Here is an 11,565-nt window from a genome sequence, read left to right on the forward strand (position 1 = left end):
CGAACTGGTAGGGGCATCTAGGATTTTCCACATAATGCATTATGTGGAAATCATGAGTCTGACCTCTCCAGGCATACCTTAGCTAAGCAGAATTCGGATCCTTGCTTTTATTTTACCCTTACTTCTACTTAAGAATGGGATTTTTCCAGTCTATATACATCAGACATACATCCATAAGCTCTTAACTCTATTGTGAAAAAAAATTCGAATAGAATAGGTAGAATCATAGAATAGAACAGAACAGAATCCCCACAGTGTCGAAGCAGGCCATTCAGTCAAAGTCCACACTGCCCTCTAAAGAGCATCCCACCCAAACCCACTCCTATTTTATCCCTCTGTTTCCCATGGCTAATCCACCTAGCCTGCACAACCCTGGACATTAAGGGACAATTTAGCACATCCAGTGCACCTAACCTGCACATCTTTGGACAGTGGGACAGAACATGCAAACTCCAAACACACAGTCACTTGAGGCTGTAATTGAAGCCAGGTCCCTGCCGCTGTGAGGCAGCAGTGCGAACAACTGAGCCACCAAGCCGAAAGGCATATTCAGTCATCCAGCCTGCATAGCCACAAGAGATTCACACTGGAGAAAGACCATTCATCTGCTGTGCGGGGGAAGGGATTCACTCAGTCAGCCCATCTATGAACACACCAGCAAGTACACACTAGGGAGAGGCCGTTCACTTGCTCCGTGTAGGGTAAGGGATTCACTTGATTACCCCACATACTAATACCCCAGTGAATTCACAAATAACCATAGTTGAAGGATTTGATGTTAATCACACCAAGGAATGAACAGTAGTTATTCAGCTGTCTGTACTGATGTTAATAAATCCTGCTCTACTAAAGGTGCTGATGTTGTAGATAATTAGTTTCGAAGTTCTGAACTATTGACTATCTACGTAATGCTTTTAAGCTTACTTATGGACTCAAAGTAATATCCAGTCAAAAGAGACGAGAGAAATAACCACTAAATATATCTACTTGCAGTTCTGTGACATCACGCTTTGATTTTTTTGAAATCCCCCACTGGTCTGTCTGTTCCTATGACCTTTTCTGCTCTTGCTGCTCCTTTAAACCTCACTGCCACCACTCCCACGACCCACATAGGTCTGCTGCTGGTCTGTCTTATTAAATATGGCTTCTACCATGCTGTGAACACATTTGTCTTTGTACTGCGGAATCATCACATTGTGTAGATTCCTTCAAGCATTTGCCTGACTTTTGATGTACAGGAATTCCTGCTATAACGCGTGTCTCATTAGTGTGAATTGGCTGTAATGTAACTGATGAATAGTGGACGCTGTTTGGATAATGTGAACTTTCTGCTGTACAGGTATAGTGATTTCCCTATAATGTGATTTTCTATAGTGCAAGAACGCAGCTATCACATTATAGGAGAAATACCTGTACCCATTCCTGTCTGTAATCAACCAAACTCTTCCACTTCTCACTCCTTTCAAATGCCCATTTCTCTCAACTCCATTAGTAACTGTTGTTCTCAGAGGTTGTTAGTTTTGGAGCCAACGTTTTTTAAAAAAACAGACTGAGAAATGAAACACTGTCGGAGCAAATTACTGCAGATGCTGGAATCTGTACTAAAAACAAAAATGTTGGAGATCACAGCAGGTCAGGCAGCATCCATGGAGAGAAAACAAGCTAGCATTGAGTCTGGATGACTCTTCATCAGAGCTGAAGGTCTGATGAAGGGTCATTTCGACTCAAAATGCTTGCAAAGAAACACTGTCATCTTTCTTACATCCTCCCTCATGTTCAAAACTTAATTAAAACCAGTTTCACATTTGAACTAAGCAATCATATTCAAAAGCTTTAAAATTTAATTTTGATAATTGACCATTGGCAAAGAGACACTCTCACTACCCCTTTTAGAACACAAAATTCAACAGGTGCAGTTTTAGACATTATCTCCTCTGATACAGACTAAGTGTCTTATTTTTTAAAAAAAACTCAACTAAGTTTTTAAACTTTTAAAATATGAAGTAAAATTACAACTCAAGTAGAATATGAAAAAACGCATTTTAGAAAATTAAATGCCTTGCATTTTCTGATGAAGGTTCATGATACTATTGTTTGGAAGCTTTGCTTCTAAAGTGAACAGAACCAAAAATAGCTTTGTTTTATTTTTATTACTATGTTGTGCTCACAAGGGAGAAAACTGTTTCAGTTGATTTAAAAAGTCAAACTTATAGTTTTACAGAAGAGAGAAACGCCCTTTGGTCCATCGTCTTCACACCCTGAAGCTTGCAAGCTACACAAGTATTTGCTGTTATTCATTAGTTAACCAAACAACCAACAAACTTCTGTACCCACTTTACCCTGTAACATGATAGAAGTAAACAGTGAAAAGATAAAGGTGTTCATTTCCTATGTCCTTTCATAGGATGTGGGTGTTGGTAGCTGCGCCTGCATCAGTTGCGCATCCGTAATTGCCCTTTCACTGAGTGACTCAGTAGGCCATTTCAGAGAACACTTAAGAGTAAACTACATTGTTGTGAATTTGGAGTTACATGTAGGCCAGCCCTGGTAAGAATGGTAGATTTGCTTCCCTAAAGAGTGTTGGTGAACCAAATGTTTTCATGGAATCGTAGAATCCCTACAGTATGGAAACAGACTTTTCGGCCCAATAAGTCCACACTGATTTTTGTTTAGAATAATCAGCAATGTTTTTGTGGTCATCGTTACTGAGATTAATTACGCCAGCTGCCCAGATGGGATTTGAACCTGTGCACCCAGAGCAACAGCATAGGCTTCTGGTTTCCAGCAGGTTTATTGCTAATCTACCACCTCCCCGTGACTTGCATGTTAAAATTAACACCATTTGCTAAAATCTGTTAATATTTTATACAGAATATGTATTCAAATAATCAGTTCTTGCCTCCAGCAACAAGTTAAATTCAACTGTAGTTTGTGTGATTTTTTTTTTGACGAATCAGTGGATTTACTTGGTGGATCCCAGAGCAGGTTGTATACTTGTCACCAGTTTTCTTGTGATAATTTCAAAGAAAGACCAGGAGACTGAAGTGTTGGACAGCAGGAGCTTTATTCCCATAATGTTTATTCAACAGGTAAAGAGTTTAGTCTAAACTGTTTCCCACCCAAAATGGCTGATGTCATTGTTGTCACGTGATTGGACTCTTAAAGTGAAAGCCCAGCGTACGTATATATATATACATGATACCTTCAAAATCTCAACAATTTCCGAATGAATTGATTCTGCCAAGGTCCCAGTGACAGTAGCCTTTGTTTTACGATTCCGGTGGATGTGTGCCACATGCCAGCTGAAATCAACATCAACCTAATTTTTCTCCTGTGAAGATCTAACCGTTACTAGCTAGAATTTTTAAAAATTTATCTCTGCCAACTTTTTTTCTTTTAATTAATGAGTAAGGTTTATTTAGAAAGGTTAATATTGCCAAAACCCAACCATGTAGCTTAACACCCTGTTTTCAAGAGGTTATGTTCTTCCCAAAGGACAAAGTGAATTAGATCTTCATTCTGCTTTTCACTGCTGCACATATGATGTGCATGTGAGTGTCATAGCTAGTCAAAGTCATAGAGATATACAGCATGGAAACAGACCCTTTGGTCCAACTCATCCATGCCGACCAGATATCCTATACACATCTGGACCCATTTGCCAGCATTTGGCCCATTATCCCTCTTAAACCCTTCCTATTTATACCCATCTAGATGCTTTTTAAATGTTGTAATCATACTAGCCTCCATCATTTCCCGGTGGAAGTGGGTGTGGGTGGGGAGTTGGGATGGGGATTGGTCAGTGAGGGGGGAGGGGTGGGTAGGTGGGAGGGAAGACGGACAGGTCAAGGAGGCGGGGACGAGCTGGGCTGGTCTTGGGATGAGGTCTTGGGTGGGGAGATTTTGAAGCTTGTGAAGTCCACATTGAGACCATTGGTCTGCAGGGTTTCCAAGCGGAATATGAGGTGCTGTTCCTCCAGCCTTCGGGTGGCATTGTTGTGGCACTGGAGAAGGCCCAGGATGGACATGTCATCCAAGGAGCAGGAGGGGGAGTTGAAGTGGTTCGTGACAGGGAAGTGTTGTCGTTTGTCACGAACCGAGCGTAGGTGCTCCACAAAGTGGGCTCCAAGCCTCCACTTGGTTTCCCCGATATAGAGGAGGCAACATTGGGAACAGCGGATACAGTATACCACATTCGCAGATGTGCAGGTGAACATCTGTCTAATGTGGAAGGTTTTCTTGGGGCCTGGGATGGAGGTGAGGGGGGTGGTGTAGGGGCAGGTGTAGCACTTTCTGCGGTTGCAGGGAAAAGTGCAAGGGGTGGTGGGGCCAGTGGGGAGTGTGGAGTGGACGAGGGAATCATGGAGAGAGCAATCCCTCCGGAAGGCAGATAAGGGTGGGGAGGAAAATATATCCTTGGTAGGGGGGTCACATTGCAGATGGCGGAAGTGGCGGAGAATGATGTGTTGAATCTGGAGATTGATGGGGTGATACGTGAGGACGAGGGGAATTCTGTCTTTGTTGTTATTGTGGGGAAGGGGTGTGAGGGCTGAGGTGCGGGAAACGCAAGAGATGCGGTCGAGGGCGTTTTTGACCGCTGTGGTGGGGAAATTGCGGTCCTTGAGAAACGAGGACATAGAACATAGAAACATAGAAACATAGAACATAGAGCATTACAGCGCAGTACAGGCCCTTCGGCCCTCGATGTTGCGCCGACCTGTGAAACCAATCTGAAGCCCTTCTAACCTAAACTATTCCATTATCATCCATATGTTTATCCAATGACCATTTAAATGCCCTTAAAGTGGGCGAGTCTACTATTTTTGCAGGCAGGCCATTCCACGCCCTTACTACTCTCTGAGTAAAGAACCTACCTCTGACATCTGTCCTATATCTATCATCCCTCAATTTAAAGCTATGTCCCCTCATGCTAGCCATCACCATCCGAGGAAAAAGGCTCCCACTGTCCACCCTATCTAATCCTCTGATCATCTTGTATGTCTCTATCAAGTCACCTCTTAACCTTCTTCTCTCTAACGAAAACAGCCTCAAAACCCTCAGCCTTTCCTCATAAGACCTTCCCTCCATACCAGGCAACATCCTGGTAAATCTCCTCTGCACCCTTTCCAATGCTTCCACATCCTTCCTATAATGCGGTGACCAGAACTGTACGCAATACTCCAAGTGCGGCCGCACCAGAGTTTTGTACAGCTGCAACATGACCTCATGGCTCCGAAACTCAATCCCTCTACCAATAAAACCTAACATACTGTACGCCTTCTTAACAACGCTATCAACCTGGGTGGCAACTTTCAGTGATCTATGCACATGGACACCGAGATCTTTCTGCTCATCCACACTACCAAGAATCTTACCATTAGCCCAGTACTCTGTATTCCTGTTACTCCTTCCAAAGTGAATCACCTCACACTTTTCCGCATTAAACTCCATTTGCCACCTCTCAGCCCAGCTCTGCAGCTTATCTATGTCCCTCTGTAACCTGCAACATCCTTCTGCACTATCCACAACTCCACCGACTTTGGTGTCATCCGCAAATTTACTAACCCATCCTTCTATGCCCTCATCCAGGTCATTTATAAAAATGACAAACAGCAGTGGCCCCAAAACAGATCCTTGAGGTACACCACTAGTAACTGAACTCCAGGATGAACATTTCCCATCAACCACCACCCTCTGTCTTCTTACAGCTAGCCAATTTCTGATCCAAACCGCTAAATCACCCTCAATCCCATGCCTCCGTATTTTCTGCAATAGCCTACCATGGGGAACCTTATCAAACGCTTTACTGACATCTGAGATGTCCGGGAGTGGAATGCCTCAACTTGGGAGCAGATGCGGCGGAGGCAAAGGAATTGGGAATAGGGAATGGCATTCTTGCAGGAGGGTGGGTGAGAGGAGGTGTATTTAGGTCGCTGTGGGAGTCAGTGGGCTTGAAATAGATATTTCCCTCCCTCCTCACTGACCAACCCCCATCCCAGCTCCCTACCTGCACTCACCTTTGCTGGCTTCATCCCCGCCTCCGTGACCTGTCTGTTTTCTCTCCGCCTGTCTGCTCCTCTGTCGTCGCCTACCCCTCTCTATGTTTGTTTCGGAGCCCCCTTCCCCTCCCCCATTTCTGGGGAGGGGTCCGGGCCCAGGGGGTCAGCTTTCCTGCTACTCTGATGCTGCTTGGCCTGTTGTGTTCATCCAGCTCTACACCTTGTTATCTGAAGATCATTAATGATTGTTTAGGCAGATTTTCCTGGAAATTGTATTCTTGGAATGAGTCTTATTTCTTAAAGTAAAATAATTGTCTAATATTGCTAATACAGCATCAAAGGCACCTTCTTAACTTTTTGTCTGTTAATAACTTAGTCTGCTAATGGTCCCACAGAATAAAGCTGTACGTTAACTTATTCTGCTTGTGATTTGTTGCGTAGACCTGAAGCAATGCTGTATCTCATGAATTGGTGTCTTTCCATACTGACTAATTTAATTCTCCGTGCTGTAATCTTGGATCTGCCTGGAAATTTAATAACTTTCTCAAACAAATGTCATCTTTGTTTGACTTAAATTGTTCACAAGTTCTAAAAGCTTTTTAAAGATTTTTCACTTCAACTGTATATTAAACTTTTCTTCTTTAGGTTCGAATAATGGTTTTCATTTGATTGCTATAAAGCTTGTTGGAGATGATTTCAAAATTATAATTAAGTTTTGTTTACTGATAAAGGTCACCTTTTAAAAAAAAAACTTTAAATTGCAATTGATAGTTGTTTCAGAGCTTTAGCAAAAGGCTGCCATGTTGGCAGAACTCTTCAGTTTGAACTCACTGGCTGCTATCTCTGCTGCTGCAAATGCTGGAGGGCTTGTTACTCCTTCCTTAAAATTATTGTATTCTTAAAGAGGTGCTTACTTCTTTGTCCACCATTCTTTATTGTCTCTTGCTTTGAATTGATGTGGATTCTTTGGACTACTGATATTTTCTTCACTTTAGACAGCAATCTGCATTGCTGGCACCATGATAGAGATATCTGCTTCTTGTTGTAGTGTGATCTTCTTTGGGTAGAACTGCTGCCACCAACTCTCTTGTTACAGTAAATAAACTATGGAGCTTACAAGCATTAAGTGATGAAAAATGAACTCGTATTGAGTATTCAGCTGAAGAGGTATGCACTTGAGCATCAAGAAGTCATTTATCACATAATAAAATAACAGATTACATTGGTTTAGGACTAGTTAACAACATTAAGCTAAATAAAATTGTTATCTCATTACAGACAATAATTAAGTCTATGCCATATGGCTGTAGCTTAATGACTAACTACAAAACTGACTAAGTTAGAGCTGACCAGCTCCCCCCAGAGACTCATTTATAGATCAATGAATGAGCTATTCCGAAGCTTCCTCCTTAACCCTTTCAGACTAACTGCAGTTTGCAACATAGGTAAATCCAGTGATTAAAATAGTCTAACCTTGAGGCGGGGAAGTTTCTATGAACAATTATTCAGGATGAAAATAGTAGCCATTTTGGTAAATGTGGGATAATTGAGGAAAAATTGGCATAGATTTGTTATGCACAACTGGTGTTTGACTAACTTGCATGAGTTTGCTGATGAATTAACGGAAAGGAGTGATGAAGATAATGCTGTCGATATGACACAGACTTCAGACTTCCGCTTTAAAGTGCTGCAGAACAGACTTGTCAGTACAGACAAGTTGATGAAATGGACGGACAAATGGCAGATTAAATTTAATGCACGGAAGTGTGAATTGCTCCATGTTAGTTGAAAGAATGCAGATAGACAATTTTAAATAAAAGAAACGGTTGATTAAAAAATATGGGAACCAGCCTCCATATTTCCATACACGCACCATCCTTTTTAAATCTTTCCCCTCTCACCTTAAACCTGTGCCCTCTAGTTCTGGACTCCCCAATCCTGGGGAAAAGACCTTGGCTATTTACTCTATCCATGCCCCTTGTGATTTTGTGAACCTCTACAATGTCACCCTTCAGCCTCTGATGCTCCAGGGAAAATAGCCCCGGCTTATTCAGACTCTTCCATGTAGCTCAAATCCTCCCACCCTGGCAGTATCCTCAAATCTTTTCTGAACCCTTGCTATCCTATAGGAGGGAGACCAGAATTGCATGCAATACTCCAAAAGTGGCCAAACCAATGTACAGCCGCAACATGATCTCCCAGCTCCTATACTTGTAGCCCATCAAAGTAAAACATGAGTAGTCGGAAGTCTTGACAGATTGAAACAGGCCAAAAATATTTAGTACAAGTACTGTATTTGTTTGAAGTGTAGTGCTGTACAGAGAGTTGGCATCTATGCACCCAAAGTGCCTTGAATGTTGTTTACTCATTCTTCACCTACCACTGTTTTGGTGTGTTGGATAGTTGGGTAGACTGTTGGTACATAAAGTTGACAAGGGATCGGGATTGGATGAAATGCATCCCAAGTATATCAAAGGAAGTGAGAGTGGAAATTGCAAAAGCACTGGCTATAATCTTCCAGTCTTCCCTCGACTTAGAGGACATGCCGGAAGACTGAAGAATTGCAAATATCAAATTGTTTCTTTCAGAAAAAGTTGTGAGGATAAGCCCAGCAATTACAGACCTGCAAGTTTAACTTCAGTGGTGTGGAAGCTTTTAGAAACAATTATACAGGTTAGAATTAGTAATCACATGGAAGAAGGTGGTTTGATTAAGAAGATCCAACATGGATTTCTAAAAGGGAAATTATGTTTAATTAACTTCTTAGACTATTTGAAGAAGTAACAGAAAAGGTCAGTGAAGATGATGATCTTGATGTGGTGTATATGTACTTAGAGAAGACATTTGATGCAGTGCCACGTGAGAGATTTGAGAGAAAAGTTATAACTGATAGAATAAAAGGGACAGTAGCAACATAGATACAAAATTGTCTTAAGAGATAAGAAACAGAATAATGATTATTGGATATTTTGAGGGCTGGATTAAGTTTATTGTGGAGTTCTCCAGTGGTCACTTTTGGGACCTTTGCTTTTCAAGGAATAAATGAATCACATAGATCTCAGAGTGTGGGGAACAATTTGAAGATTTGCAGATGATGCAGAACTTGGAAGCATTATAAACTGTGAGGAGGACAGTGTACAACTTCAACAGCATGGAAAAGTTGGTGGGATGGGCAGAAAGGTGGCAGTTGAGGTTCAATGCAGAGAAGTGTGAGGTGATACATTTGGTAGAAAGAATATGCACAGACAACACAAGAGATACACTTCTAAATGGGTGGACAAAAAGAGGGACCTAGGTGAATATGTGCATAGATTATTTTAAGTAGTGGGCAGGTGAAGGGAGTAATTAATAAAGCTGACCGTGTTCTGGGCTTCATTAACACAGGCATAGGGTGCAAGGGCAGGAGGTCATGCTGAACTTGTATAATGTAATTGTTGGACCTCAGCTGGAGTAGTGTACATAGTTCTGGGTTCCACATTATAGAAAGGATGTAAATGCGTTGGACAGAGTGAAAAAGCAGAGGGAAAAACAGCAAGGGAAAGAAGATATTGGTAGAAATAGCATGCAGACTCCCAACAGAGGCCATTTGATAGAAAAGGCTATAAATCAACAAATAATAGGAACACGTAAAAAGAATAGAGCAGTAATGATGGATGATTTTAATCTTCATGTTGAATGGGTGAATCAAATTGGAAAGGGCTGTAAAACAACAAATTCGTGGAGTACATTAGCTTAGTGGCCTAGAGCAATATGTCATGGAAATCAGGGAGCAGGCTATCTTGGATCTGTGAATAGGTATTAAAGCAGCCTTAATGAGTGATCTCCAAATAAAATAACCCCTAGAAAATAATGATCATAACATAATAGAATTTAATATTTTGTTTGAGAGTGAGAAACTTGAGTCGGAAACAATTGTTTTTAACTTAATGAGGATAGAGTTTGTTAAAGTGAACTGGGTGGATAGATTAGCAGGAATAACAGTAAGCAAGCAGTAGCATATATTTAAGGACGTAATCCATGACTGAGCAAAAATATATTCCAGTTAGGAGTCAAGTTTCTAAGAGAGGCATAAACCAACCAAGGAAGTTAAGAAGAGTATTAAGATGAGGTAAAGTCAGTGAAGACTGGAATAAATTCAGAATCCAGTAAAGGACAAATAAAAGATAGAAAATAAAATATGAGGGCAAACTAGCGTGGAATATAAAACTGGCAGGAAGAGCTTCTTTAAATATATATTTTTAAAAAAAGGTGAGAGCGGTCAAAGTGAACATAGGCCCACTACAAAATTAATCTGGGGAAAAAGGAAATGGCAGAAATGTTAAACAGATATTTTGCATGTATTTACGGTGAGAGATGCTTTGACCATCCCTATAGTACTAAAGAATACAGGGGAGGAATTAAGTACCAACACCATCACTAGAAAAGTAGTATTTGACAAACTAATGCGGCTAAAGGCAAATAAGTCCCTGGCCTTGATGCCTTGCATCCTAAGATCTTAAAAAAGGTAACTGCAGAGGTGGTGAATACATTGGATGTAATTTTCCAATGATCCAAGATTCTGGAGAAGTACCAAAGGTTTGGAAAACAGCTGTTGTGAAACCCCTATTCAAAAAGGGAGTGAGGCAAAAAGTGGGTAACTGTAGGCTGTTTAGCTTAACATCTATTGTTGAAAAAGTATTGGAATCAATTAATAAGGAAGTTAATAGCAGAACATATGGAAAATCACAATCTATTCAAGCAGAGTCAGCATGGGTTCATGAAAGGGAAATAATGTTTGACTAATTTATTAGAGCTTTTCATGGAATTTTCCATCAGAATGGATAGATGGGAATCATTAGATTTACTGTATTTGGACTTCTAGGGGGCATTTGACAAGGTACATGGATACAAATAAAATCCTAATGGGACTGGACAGGCTAGATGCAGGAAGAATGTTCCCGATGTTGGGGAAGTCCAGAACTGGGGGTCACAGTCTAAGAATAAGGGGGGTAAGCTATTCAGGACTAAGATGAGGAAGAATTTCTTCACCCACTTGTGAACCTGTGAAATTCTCTCCCACAGGAAGCTCTTGGGTCCAGTTCATTAGATATAATCCAGAGGCTGCTGGACGTGGCCCTTACAGCTAAAGGGATTGAGGGATATGCAGAAAAAGAGGGAGTGGGATGCCGAGATGGCACGATCACCCATGATCATAATGAATGGTGGTGCAGACTGGAAAGGCCTACTCCCATACCTATTTTCTATTTTTCTATTTACCTCACGAGAAAATAAGTCATTAGATAAGAACCCATGGTGTAGGGAGGCAGTATATAGGGCATGGATAGAGAACTAGCTCATGGGCTAGAAACAGCATGTGGGGTGAGGGGTTCTTTTTCAGATTGATGACCTGTATCCAGTGTGGTTCCACAGGGATCAATGCTGGGACTGCAACTGTTTACAATATATATTAATGATTTGGAGGAAGGAAGCAAATGTACTGTAACCAAAGATAGTAGGAACTGCAGATGCTGGAGAATCCGAGACAACAAGGTGCAGGGCTGGATGAACACAGCAGGCCAAGCAGCAT

Source organism: Rhincodon typus, chromosome 13, assembly GCF_021869965.1.
Source record: "Rhincodon typus isolate 14 chromosome 13, sRhiTyp1.1, whole genome shotgun sequence".
Lineage (NCBI taxonomy): Eukaryota > Metazoa > Chordata > Chondrichthyes > Orectolobiformes > Rhincodontidae > Rhincodon > Rhincodon typus.